Source organism: Haliotis asinina, chromosome 10 (genome assembly GCF_037392515.1).
Source record: "Haliotis asinina isolate JCU_RB_2024 chromosome 10, JCU_Hal_asi_v2, whole genome shotgun sequence".
Classification (NCBI taxonomy): domain Eukaryota; kingdom Metazoa; phylum Mollusca; class Gastropoda; order Lepetellida; family Haliotidae; genus Haliotis; species Haliotis asinina.
In genome coordinates, this window is record NC_090289.1 from 47,136,950 (window position 1) to 47,150,548 (window position 13,599).

At 40.2% G+C, this 13,599-nt stretch overlaps 1 protein-coding gene across 1 annotated transcript in view; it reads right to left on the reverse strand.

The window, feature by feature from the left end:
* Window positions 1-13,599, reverse strand: part of LOC137297897 (tetratricopeptide repeat protein 21B-like) — a 308,763-nt gene that overhangs the window by 205,779 nt on the left and 89,385 nt on the right. The gene's annotated exons all lie outside the window — the stretch shown is intronic.

The following is a 13,599-nucleotide window of genomic DNA, read 5'->3' on the forward strand; positions in this document are numbered from 1 at the left end:
TTGAGATCGATGATCATGATGTTGATGACAGGATTGTCTGGTTCAGACACAGTTATTTACACACCGCCGCCACACAACTGGTATATTGCTGAATGAATGGGTAAACAAACAAACAGACAATAAATGAACCCACACTGCTAACAGTTAATGGGTAGAGAGGCTCACACGTAAAATAATTCAACGTTATTACTGCAGAACTGCCGTATACAGAAAAGAACCCCTGTTTTTTTCGCAGTTTATCTACAATTTATGTAGTTAAGATGTGAAAGTGGGAACTATCTGTTAAACAAAGTTCGTCTTAACTGCTTTCTGAGTGTTATGGAGATAGGGTACGTAGGACTTTGCTGAGGAGAGATTAATGCAGAAATGAACAGTGAGTCCAAAGCGATTTATTTGGAACAGACCATGACTTTATGCAAATTAGTGTGCGATGATATTGTATTACAAATGACACCTATTATATGCCCACTCTACAATTAAACTTAGGTTCATTATATACGATGCCTGGCGCAACATATAATTACTTTCAAAATGTAACTATAAAGTATTAGGCTACCAAGAAATGTCACCATCACTATAAAAATAAACAGCAACGATGAAGTCAAAATTGGCACGCGTTTCTAGCAAACGAGGCGTTCGTAAAATCACTGTTTCAAGCCGTGGTAGGTGCACTTTTTATAATACAATTCATTTACGTCTGTCACTGTTATGTTTAGCTCGGTGTCAGGTGACAAATTGAAGCCGGACAGTGCAAAACCAGTGATTGATAACATGAGCACCCCACAGGACGTCGGAGTAAGTTGACACTTGGTCACTGAACATTAAGGCCAAACCAATACGAAGCCTTTTACAGTCGGGATGGCGGGGTTGCAGTGTGGGTAAAGCGATCGTTGGTCACGCCGAGGACCCGCATTCGATTCTCTATATGGGTGCAATGTGCGAAACCCATTTCTAGGGTTCCCAGATATCGCTGGAATATTGCTAAAAGCGGCGTAAAACTAAACTCAATCACGCTGTTTTAATCCATTTTCCCACCGGTGATTTGATGCTGTGTCGACGTCATGACATAGGTTGTGTTGAAGGAAATGACTAATACTGTCTTTAGATGTTTTGAGTAAGTCAAAACCCGAAAATCACCCCAAACCCCTAAATCAAGCCATGTGTGACGTCACATTTGTCAGACAATCCGGCATGGATATCAGGAGACGTGTATTCAATAGGTTTTCTCGTCTATACAAGGGATTACGGATTATTTCCTAAGGGGTTTTTAATCCACGTGGTCAAGATAATCCATAGACGGATGTGGGGTATCTCAGTAACCTAATAATACAGTTCTGTAAAACCTCATAACAATGCTTAAGACTTTACTTCCACCGACTTTCCATCATGGCGTCAGGTAATTGTCGTCACAGTAACGTCCAACCTCCATTGGTGGCAGTCCCTGACCAATCAGCAAGTCGCAGTTGCTGTTACACCCAATCAAATACGACATACAGAAGTAGCACTGATCATTTACAGTTTCAACGATGCCTTTCAGCTACCGCCCACGTGTGCAATAAATGCAGAGAAGCCAAGAACACGACGTCGCATCTGGGACCATCATAATGGCTGGCAGGGCGCCATGGGTTCTCTACACACCGAAGTGCGCAGAGCATTCCGAAGTCTTGTCGTTGGTGTATAAACATTGATAAAATAAAGGAGATCGTAGCAGACAAAACACAATTGATATATCAGCCGTTCTTCATGACATATCAAACGATGCTACTGTGTAGCTTAATGGGACATCGCCGTTTGATGACGTGGAAAATATAAACATTCAAAGGTCACACCGACGACACTAGCTATGGTCTATATTCATACACTGAAGAGCAAAAGAAAGTGTACCAAGTTTGATTGTTAGGGAATAAAATGTATTTTTTCCAAACTAGTATACCTGCAGTTGTATGTTGCATTTTGACGTCGAAGTGTATATGTATTAAGTAATTATTTAGCGCCAATGCAGACAAATGTTAACGACCTAACGTTATTTCTTAAAGAATAATGTACAAATGAGTAGGCCGTTATCTGACTGCAGATGAGTGTATATGTGAGCAATGTATGGATCTCATGATACAGTAGTGTACAAGTGAGTAATCTGTTACATCATTGTAGAGTAGTGTATAAGATAATTTTTAACGAACTGACGTTATTTTTATAATGTGAAATGAACATATGATACAATGCTAAGAGATTCAATGGCTCTTCATTATATTACTGAATGCCTTAGAATCAGACACATACTGAGCGTATATGTACTATATACCACACTGGGGATGTAAATAGTATGATGACAGAAACACTTTGAAGAATTGGTGCAACATGCTTTATGACTGAATCATGCAGAATCTGGATGTTTAACATGAGTAAAGAATCTCTTATTTGAGGATTCATGAAGTTCCCGGGGTAAAATAGGCCTTCAGCAACCCATGCTTGCAATGTCTTAAGAAGTGACTAATGGGATCGGGTGGTCAGGTTCGCTGACTTGGTTGACACATGTCATCGGTTCCCAATTGCGCACATCGATGCTCAAGTTGTTGGACTCTTGTTCAGAGTCGACTTTCTACAAAGGATCGCCATGTAACTGGAATATTGCTGAGTGCGGTGTAAAACTAAATTAACTCTCCCACTCATCTATGTTTACTGAGATCACCGAATTTTGCTTCAGCTAAGGAACATATCGTTTTAGGCCATAAGATGGTCAAATATAAACTCAACACAGTGATAAAATCCTCTTAAGATTATTTACAGACCGCCACCATATAGCTGGAATATTGCTGAGTGCGACGTAAAACTAAACTCAATCACTTATTTGAGGGAAAACACTTCTCCACCTTCATGAGAAATCTAACTGTCCATAAATCTTACTGAGCAAGACTGTAACCTACGACAAACTAAGTGTGGATATAGTTTTTACGATAATGTTGGAAAAATATGTAACTTTCATTTTCAAATATGGCAATTCTATGTTCCGTTCGTTCTAATATATTTGTTACTACCTGATAAAATGATTAAAACTTAACTTCATAGAACAGCGGCCGATATTCCTTTGTTTGGATTTCACAGGATGTTTGAAATGTAAGGTTGTGTATATATTATTTCCAACAAAGACTACGCGATGTATTTTAGCAGGACATGCTAGACTATATGGCTTTGAATAATTCGAAAATAGCAGGCCTTTTTAGCAGCCACAGAAGTGCTAAACCAGTTTACGAATTGAGCCATTAAGAAGATCCTTTTGTGAACTGCAAATCTCAGCTCATAACTTTTAGATAATTATTCATAGAATATCGAAATAAGTTGAAATAAATAAACTATCTGTAAATTGTTTAAATGGAGCAGTTGAAGTAATGTACATGTGTTTGTTTGTAGGAGGTATAATGACTGGGGAACCAATTCCCATTGCAGTCATCAGTGCATCCTGTTTATATGTCATAATTTTCTAATATGGGTTTGCCACCCCCTCGTGAAAGAATTGTAATTTCCTGAACGAACACGCAGGCACGCAGGCACGCAGGCACGCAGGCACGCAGGCACGCACGTACGCACGCACGCACAAAACATCAACAGTTCAATATCTGACTGCTCTTTTTCATAAAAAAAATTCTCATTCAAACAATATAAGAAGCATTTGAAAGCAGAAGTATTGTCTAAACATCAGTTCTATTTCGTAGTAAACGAGTAAATGAGTTGGATTATAACCAACACCCTAACAAAATCGCACGCATTTACTCATTCTCGCACGGGTTCAGGCACAGGAAAAACAGGCATCAATCTGACTTTCCGGTCGCAAACGTTTGGATTAAATTACTAAATTGATCTAACTGTTCATACGCTTAACACGTTGTGTTCGTGAGGATTCGAACCCGATCTTTCAACGTAACTAGCGAATGATTGAAACAACATGGCTACAACGTTGCATCATCTGAAAATGCATGAGAGCAGACAGTACTCTCTGAAGATAACGGACGTTAATCAGTATTTTGCTAAAACACATCTGTCTGTAAAAATATGGCTTTTACAAAAACGGTTCTACCAAAGTTTGAACTTGACCTTCAGTTTGTAACACCTATGGTGACGAAAGGTTCTGTGTCTGGTCATGTCCGTCTGTCATGTTGTTGTGTCTACAAGAATCGCCCAGACACATCAGTGTGTTAACATGATTAGTAACTTACCAGGATTTGTCACGTGATGCGCATGAACGCAGTCCCTACAACACTAGGACACACACTTGGCTCTAAAGAGCGGATCGATGGGTTGATAGGAGATAAAGAGCGCTGTAGTTTCCGTGAATACAATATTTGTAAATTTAAACTTACAAACAAATGCATATTCTGCCCACGCACGTGTTCGATTTGATTTGATGACATTGTCATGAACACAGATTTGCATTATGAATGTGCCATCGTATTATTATTTGAAACAGGATTATTCAATAAAATCTTATCGATCCTCAGAGATTGCGATCAGTCATATGTCTGTTGCTTTTATTTGTCACAGCGATTTAACCAGATTTGTCGCTAGATTAATTGAACTTCAGGCAAATGTTTGTTCAGGTCGCTACAAATTGATTAATTCTTCGTGGGAATCAAAGCTTTTTGTACCCATATTTACTGTTTTAAATGATACTTAAACGGCCAAAAAAGGGAAGCATTAATATTTTGAAGGATGCTTCTCAGTAAAATTTGAGCTCAGGGCTTCACTGAATAATCCCCAAGAACTCATCATCTACATTGTTTGGTTCATTATATATAATTACTGAGTTGATACGTTAGGCGTAAACCAGTATTCACTCTTGGTAAAAGAGGTTCTAAAGGCACCCATGTCTTAACTAAATGGTCATGCGGGGCCATTGATGACATATTATCAAAAGTTTAGGAATATGTTTAATTGTAATTTCAGTATAAATATCCTTGTCCAGATATCAAGTGCTTGGTTTTATTCAAGAGAGACAACTTCGTTAATCATTAGTTTGCAGATAGTTATCCTCCTTTGTTTACTTGCTAGCAGACGACATTTTCCGCGGTCATCATTATGGATGATTTAGGGAAGACTAGTTTATTTTAGAACATTATAACAAGGACAACAGGTCAGTTATAGTGATTTCAAGTAGAACAGGCATCCCCTTGTCCACAATTTATCATGTTTCAAAAAATATTGCGAATGGATATGGCACTGAGCAGCAGGGACGAGCAGGCAGACCCAGAAAACTGACTGTGGGTGACAGGTGGCGGCTTGGAATTCTTGTTTCTAAAAACAAACAGTTGTCTGTAAGGAGACAGTTAGAACTGGAATGGGTTGGCAGATCATGAAACCTGAACAAGAGGAGCGAAGGTTGAACTGGTACTTACAGCGGAGAAATTTTAACTGGGACCATGTGATTTTCTCAGATGAAAGTTCTGGTGTGACTGTTTCCTAACACACTGAAATTCTGGACCAAACAAACTGAAAAACCTTTGTATCAACGCCCAAAGTACAGTCAGAAATTTAACGTGTGGGTGGCATATGAGTGTTAGGGGCAACACACCTCTGTGTATCTGAAGGGAATATGAACAGCGAGCAATACACTGAGGGACATTTACTTTCATCTCCTCACTTGTTCTATGCATCATATATTTTTCCAGCGGAACAACACCACAAAAAACCATTCAAAGCAATCACAGACCTAGTTTCGGACCCAAAATATGACAACATTAGACTAATCAAGATATAGCCCTGACCTAAATCCAATAGAGTGAGTGAGTGAGTTGAGGTTTAAGTCGCACTCAGCAATATTCCAGCTATATGGCGGCGGTCTGTAAATAATCGAGTCTGGACCAGACAATCCAATGATCAACAGCACGAGTATCAATCTGAGCAATTAGGAACCGATGACATGTGTCAGCCAAGTCAGCGAGCCTGACCAGCCGATCCCGTTTGTCGCCTCTTACGACAAGCATATTCGCCTTTTATGGTACGCATGGGTTGTTGAAGGCCTATTCTTCTCCGGACCTTCGTGGGTCTAAATCTAAAGAAAATATTTGTGGACTTATGAAGGAACGTGTCAACATGATAAATGTGACAAATATTGATAAAATGAATGAGGAGGTCATCCGATATTGGAACATCATGGACAACGACTTTCTAACATCTTTGATCAGCAGTATGCCCCGCCGCATTGAAGACACGTGACTTGACGAAATGCTAACTGTTCACCTGTCTTTGAATCTGGCGTTATGTTCTGCTAATATTTACATTTCATACGTGAGTAATGAGTGAAAAAAAGATAGAGAAAATGCAACCTTTATATTCTCAATAATTTCTTGTCATACAATACAGTGTGGGCTAGAGAGGGTACAGACAGAATGGGTGAAACAACATATGTGGACCCACTTCTTTGGGTTGCAGTACAGACCAACATGCATGCACGAACCGGGATTTTAGTACTGGCAAACACGCTTATGTGCATGTTTCAACCGTAATTATAGTTCTGAGCAAAATGGTCTATTATGTTGACCTTACTGCTTAAACAGTCTGGTACCCACACACAACCTGAACAGTTCCAAAAAATAACTTGACTGTCCATCGAACTCGGGTTTCCTTCATTTTCGCAAATGCCTATCAAAGAAGATATGTTAAAACAGTTGCTTGTTCATGCTTTATTAGGAATTACAGTACCGCTTCTTGCTTAAATAGTCTCATATGCAAACGCGGCCTGATATAACAAATTTTCTAAAACAACAGTGATATTGCTTGTATTTCACCCGTTATTACAGTCCTGCTTATACAGTCTACTAAGCACTCACGACCCGTTATTTCAGAAATGCTAAAACAGTTTGATATGCACTCACCACCCTACTAGTAATATGCACTCATGACCCGATACTTCTGAAAGGCTGAAATAGTTTCCTTCACTGATATTTTAGCACAGCAGAAATATTTCAGTAATGCTAAAAGATTCTAACATGCACACATAACCCTAATAGTATATTTCAGTAATGCTATAACAGTTTGATATGCACTCACCACCCGATATTTCTGAAATGCTAAAATAGTTTGATATGCACGTACAACCTGATATTTTAGCAATGCTGAAATATTTCAGTAATCCTAAAACAGTCTAATATGCACACACAACCCGATATTTCAGCAACGCTAAAACACTTTAATATGCGTACATGACCCGATATTTCAGCAATGCTAAAACACTTTAATATGCGTACATGACCCGATATTTCAGCAATGCTAAAACACTTTAATATGCGTACATGACCCGATATTTCAGCAATGCTAAAACACTTTAATATGCGTACATGACCCGATATTTCAGTAATGTACAAGACTCAACGTCATTCTCAACGTAGACACCCAACTGAGTCGGGAGACACGCCATGTGGTGCATGTGAGACGTAGCATCTCACTCTGGTGGCCTCTTATTTAGTAATGTCTAGATCAGAGCCCTATAATACAAATCGGTTCTGCTGAATACCTTTCTGACTTTATGTCGTCGTAGTCCTTAAGTTTGATTTGCTATTCTGAATACTGCATATTGTTCCAAAACACTTAATTACTCACTCGTTACCACGGTCTGGAAAGACACACACACACACACACACACACACACACACACAGAGAGAGAGAGAGACAGACAGAGAAAGAGAAAGAGACACACTGACAGACACAAACGCAAGCTCTCCTTTTCTCCTGCCCCTTCCACCCTTCCTCTCTCTCGCTGTCACATATACTCAATCTCTCTCTCTCTCCCCTCCAACACACACACACACACACACACACACACACACACACACACACACACCCTCTCCACCCATTAAACACGATACGCTGGGTCCCCAACCAAGATAATACAATGCATTGTTTCGTTAGCTACCTTTGTCAATACAAACACGTGGAATCGTGGCTGTAGTTTCAATGGTTGCTGATGTCTGCTGACTAGGGCTGATGTCTGCTGATAAGTACTGATGTCTTGTATGGAATCGATACCCCTGGAATACAATGTCTCACTACCGACACAGTGCATCCATGTGCAATAAATCCCATCTGTATCCTCCCGGAGTGGACATTTCTGACTGTCCCAGTCGTTCTTCTCTGCCACTGGCCGCTGATAAATACGTTAGATTCAAGAAAGTCAGACAGGCCACCTTTTCATACGAAGTAGAGGAGAAAACAGACTTACTTCTAAACGCCACTGAACAACTCTAGTTCTTCCTTACAAATGTTTTAAGTTGCCATGCCTTCTTTGCATATACCTCTTCTTCTTCTTCTTCTTCTTCTTCTCCTCCGGATCCGGAAAGCAGCATGGTGTGGGAAGCCATACGCGGGTAGATCAGAACCTGGGCTAGATTTTCGAAGCTCTCTTAACGTTAAGATAGCCGTAAATGCCATACATTAACAATAGCTTATGACTATCTTAGCGGTAAAAGAGCTTCGAAAATCTAGGCGCAGTAGTGGATCAAGGCAGTCTCACAGCAAATTGCTACGTCAACCTGCGACCTCTCATATTTTATCGGCTACATTGAGTTCTTTTAACATGACAACGCTCGACCCCACGGATCGTGTAACAGGTGTCTATCTCGCCAATGCAAACTTGAGTGTACTTCCCTGGCAATCCAAGAATCCAAAATCCAAAATCCAATCGATCTGAACCCAATCGAGTATCTATGGGACCAACGTGATGGACCCGTCCTGTTTCGACGAGTTTATTTAACACATGAGAGAAGATTCGCAGTATGTACAATGGTCTTTCAAATAACTTATGGATACGCGACCATGGTGTCAGTTTGTTAATGATACCGTTTTCTTGCTCGTCGATGATATACTGAACACCAACAGAAAGTATGAAATCTAATAAAAGTAAAAAATTATGTCCTCTATATTTTTTGTTTTTTTTTTAAAAAAAATACAAAACACACCCAGAGCTGCGTTTCTTTTGCTGATGAATATACGATACCTCGATCGTAATCATGTGAATGATACGGTACCATATGTCGGTCAAGTAGATGACACGGTACCAGCCTCCTGATCATGTGGACCTGAGTTTTGATCAAGTCCATGATGCGGTTCCGGTACCACCTCTTGGTCATATTGAAAATCCAATTTTCGAGACTTTACTTTCTTTTACGGGATGGTTTATGCAAAGATACATGGTATACAATGTACCTATCCTTTCCTGGAATCACTTTGTGAATCAATTATAACTGAAGATATATGCTTATTGTTTCAAATATTGGTTTATTTTGCCGGTCTTGGAGCCCATGGAAACTGACTGTAAAATCCCCCTAAAAAGTATAGAAAAAACCCCAACTATTTCACATGGAACAGCGTGCTACCTGGTAATGTCCACTAACGTTCTGATGTCACATCTACGCGACATATTTGCTGATATGAGTATCACAACATATTGGCTAACATGAATAATATTTCGGGAGTCGAAAGAGAAATCTGATTAAATAAAGCTCTTGGTGATGGTATGCGCTCCGATATTATTATAACGTTGTCATCTTAGGGTAAATGTTTAAAAACTATAATCAATATTTAATTTACTTTTACGAGCAGCTGTCAAAAAACCCAAATCAAGCTCCTTATTTATAGCATGAAGTTGTCATATAATTGCAAGCGGTAATCCGACTGATGCCCACGTGACAGCCACGTGACAGCCAGGCTAAATCACTGCTAACGCTAAGTGAAATGAGGTTCAACGTCGGATTCAAGGCAATTGCACTGACATAACTTGTACTGATCTTGTTCTGAGCTAGGTTAGTGATATACCATTGAGGAGTTTAACATGAATGCCGGGAGCAGACACGATTCTCTATTGTTCTGTCTTTGCTTGGAGCTGACCACATCTTTATTCGTCCTTTTAATGGTAACAAAGAATAACATATTTTAAAGATTTTAGTACAACGTGACCGAGGATATAACCCCAGGTTCCCGTTTCCCAAAGCTATGGTAGTGCTGCGACTGTCGTAAAGCCTATGTACTTACAACAGTCGTACGACTATGGGAGCTTAAGGGAACTGGCTAGCTATTCTCGAAACGTTCGTAGCCCTACGACCTTCTTAAGCCCATTCTTAACACACTGGCTACGATCAAATTTAAGAATTCTTAGGGCTGCGAACGTTTCCAGAATAAGGGCCTTGGCTAGCTATTCTCGAAACGTTTGCAGACCTAAGAACTTCTTAAGCCCATTCTTAACACACTGGCTACGATCAAAGTTAAGAATTCTTAGGGCTGCGAACGTTTCGAGAATAAGGGCCCTGGACCCAGGGCTTAGATTTTCGAAACTCTCTTAGCGCTAAGATAGTTCAATGTCAGGCACTTACGATTATCGTAGCGCTAAGAGAGCTTCGAAAATCTAGGCCCTGATCCTCAGCTCTCGGTCAGATATTACTCTCACTGGATTACAACGATGGTCAGGTGGGGTGGGGAGGATGTGTGTGTCGCAATGGCTGTTGATTAGTTGTTGCGTCTGATGTATACACATGGAAAAAAGTATTGCAACACCTTATTTTTTATGAGAAAGGATATTTTACCTGGTAGTATGGAAACACAGTGCTGCCAGTTAATGCATTGTGTAAAGAGTCTCCATTTGAATAGAAATTGATGACATTTATGTCGAATTGAGTTTCACTGCAATTGTTTATTTACTGTTACAAATACTGGTGAAAACTGAGGTAAAAGGTACACTAGAAAAGTATGGAGTATGTGGGTTCACACACGTATAATGCGTACCCCATCCTAGGACATGAAAGAAATTTACTGAAACAGGTGATAATGTCAGTATCCAGTGTATCCACCCCTTGCCAGGATGACCGATTGAAGACGCTTTCTCCTAGAGTGCACCAGACACTGTATCTGTCTGCGAGGTAGACCGGTGTACCTTTGGGACCCTCTCATGCACACAGCATCTTAAAATGTCCCAAACATGCTCAATTGGATTGAGATGTGGACTTGGTGATCGACATATTAATGTTGTGATTGCTTCCTGGTGTAAGTAATCCGTCACTGCCCGACTTCTATGGGGGTCTAGTGTTGTCATCCATGTACACTGGCCGTGTGAGAATGGGGAGATTGTCAAAGTGTTGGACAACAGCCCTCTCCAGGATCTCCCTCTGATATCTTTGGCCAGTAGGATTACCCCTCATGGTGAGAAGCTCAAGCTTACAGTCGTAAGACAGACAACCCCACACCATAATCGACCCATCATCAAATGGAACCTGCTCCAGAATGTTTTGTCTGTGCATATGCCATTTCTACAATCCCATACATGTGCTCAGTCATTGACTATATACATAAGGTTCATCAGACCAGTGAACCTTTCTTCAGGATACCAGCTGGGTCCAGCCACAACCTGCTCTAATCCAAGCTAAACGTGCGTCTTTGTGTCCATCTGTTAACAGGTGTTGTCTTAATGGTCTTCTAGCACGATAGGCCACAGCTTTCAGTAGGTTTCTGACCATCCTTAGGGAAAATTGCCAATTGGGTAACCAGTCCCTTTTCAACACTTGTTAGCAAATGGATTACAGTGTACATATCTCATCAGAAATGCGTCTTCTCCAGCAGATGTGCACCGAAGTCTGAGTGACTGTTGTCTGTCCCTTACATCTGTTGTTTTCTGGTGCTTACGTACCAACCTACTAATTGTGGAAGGATGATGGCTACTTGGATAGCAATCAGTCTAAAAGACATTCCAACAATTCTCATACAAATTATCTGCCATCTTTTAGCATTTGACAACTGAGAGGGACCCATTTCACAAGTTACTGTCAGATTCTCTGCTTTGCTATGATGATAACATGTTGCAATGATGAACGGCACAAACTTGCTTTCCAGAACAACAAGGGTGCATGTATTCAGTGGGTCGCAGCTACAGCATGTGCAACACGAAGATCCATTGTCATCATGTAGGTTGACCCATACACAACAACAACGTTATATCACGTTTATAAACCGTGCATCAACCTGTGTAATGATATTTCACATTTTGGCATTTGATTCTGATATTGTGATACTTTTTTCCAGGTGTATACTTCGTGTACGTATATTTGCGGGTGTGGGTATAAGTTAGTCTGAGGGTGGTGTTGGGGTGACGGATGCAGGCGTCAGATATTTCTCGTTCAATATGTTCAGGAAATACCATTGATGGCATTAGCGGTGAGCAGATTGAGGCAGGTATCGTGTAACTATAAGTAGGCAAGGCTTCAGACAATGGTTTGTCTTCGAATGAGAGTGATGAGACTGAGGTATAGCCTGACGATTGTCAGATTGTCATGACTGACATATAAAGAGACAACTGTTTTCTTTCTAACTTCTTTTAAATGTGCTACATCTCGACAAGTTTGTTTCATTGCCCTAACCAAGCTTCTGAATGAATCATTGAACAATCTTAATATGTGCGGCCTCTTACTGACATGATGGCCTACGCTGTCCTTCAGAAAATGAAACTCTCTTGGCTTTGGGGATAAGAAATATTTTACCATAATTTACACACCACCATGTTATGAACATATGAAATCAGCATGACGCAATATGAACATCGTATATTTGTTTGCTATAGCTCCTACTTTGTTAACGGAAACTCGACCTGGCCCTTACCTGATTGTTGGGTGTTTGGTAGTCCAGTAGATAAAGCGTTTGTTGGTCTAAATAAAGAGTACAGTTCTCATATGGCTATGATAGGCATGATAATCCCACTGTCGTAACATCCGTCTAAATATCTAAGTATTGGCGAAAACGGACAAATCCCCCTCCCACTCATTCAGATCCAGATTAGATCTAGGAAACTACTTTCCATCTCAATTGAAGTTTTATTATGAATATTTCTTTGGGACGGCTTATCAACGAACGGTTTCAGGTCCAACTCAAAAGAGACATTTTGTCTTTCCCGAATCACCTTCCGTGTGACGGAGAAGGGAATCGGATGTCTTAACTTTATCCACCAATGTCCAATTTTCTAATAAGTGATGTCAGTGTAGAAAATATCGTTTCGCATCCTCAACCATTAGCAAACGGTGTACAGCTAATATGATATATCTCCCGACAGTGACTATTATTCCCTGTTGTTTGGGTGACAGGTATCCCCAGGATATAAACAATATGCTGACTGTTCCATATGCCCCTGACGTGTTCTGATACGTCGTCAACTAATCACAAGTTCACTGAGGTTTATCAAATCCGTAGCCATTTCGAAATTCTTTCTCTGTCTTCAGTTAGTGGGAATCAGTTTTGGTAGTATCCCATGCTAGAAACAGTTATTCTGCTAGCATAGTGCATACTATAGATATATCAGTTACTTAGTTACTTCACTAACATCATACCGTTAGTCAGCATCGGGCATTTTAACCATTATTATACTTGTAATCATCTTGGAGTACCTGGCCAGTATCATACACGTATATCCAGAATTGTGCTCGTTATCAGTATTTGTTTTTGTTGCTATGGGAATCAAAGGAAAATGTAATCAAAATAAGGGGGCTAAGTCTGAATGATACGATATCTTGCAGAATTTGAACAATATAGCGATATTCGTATTGCGAGATACTGTACCGGTATGTACCAGTTTATCGG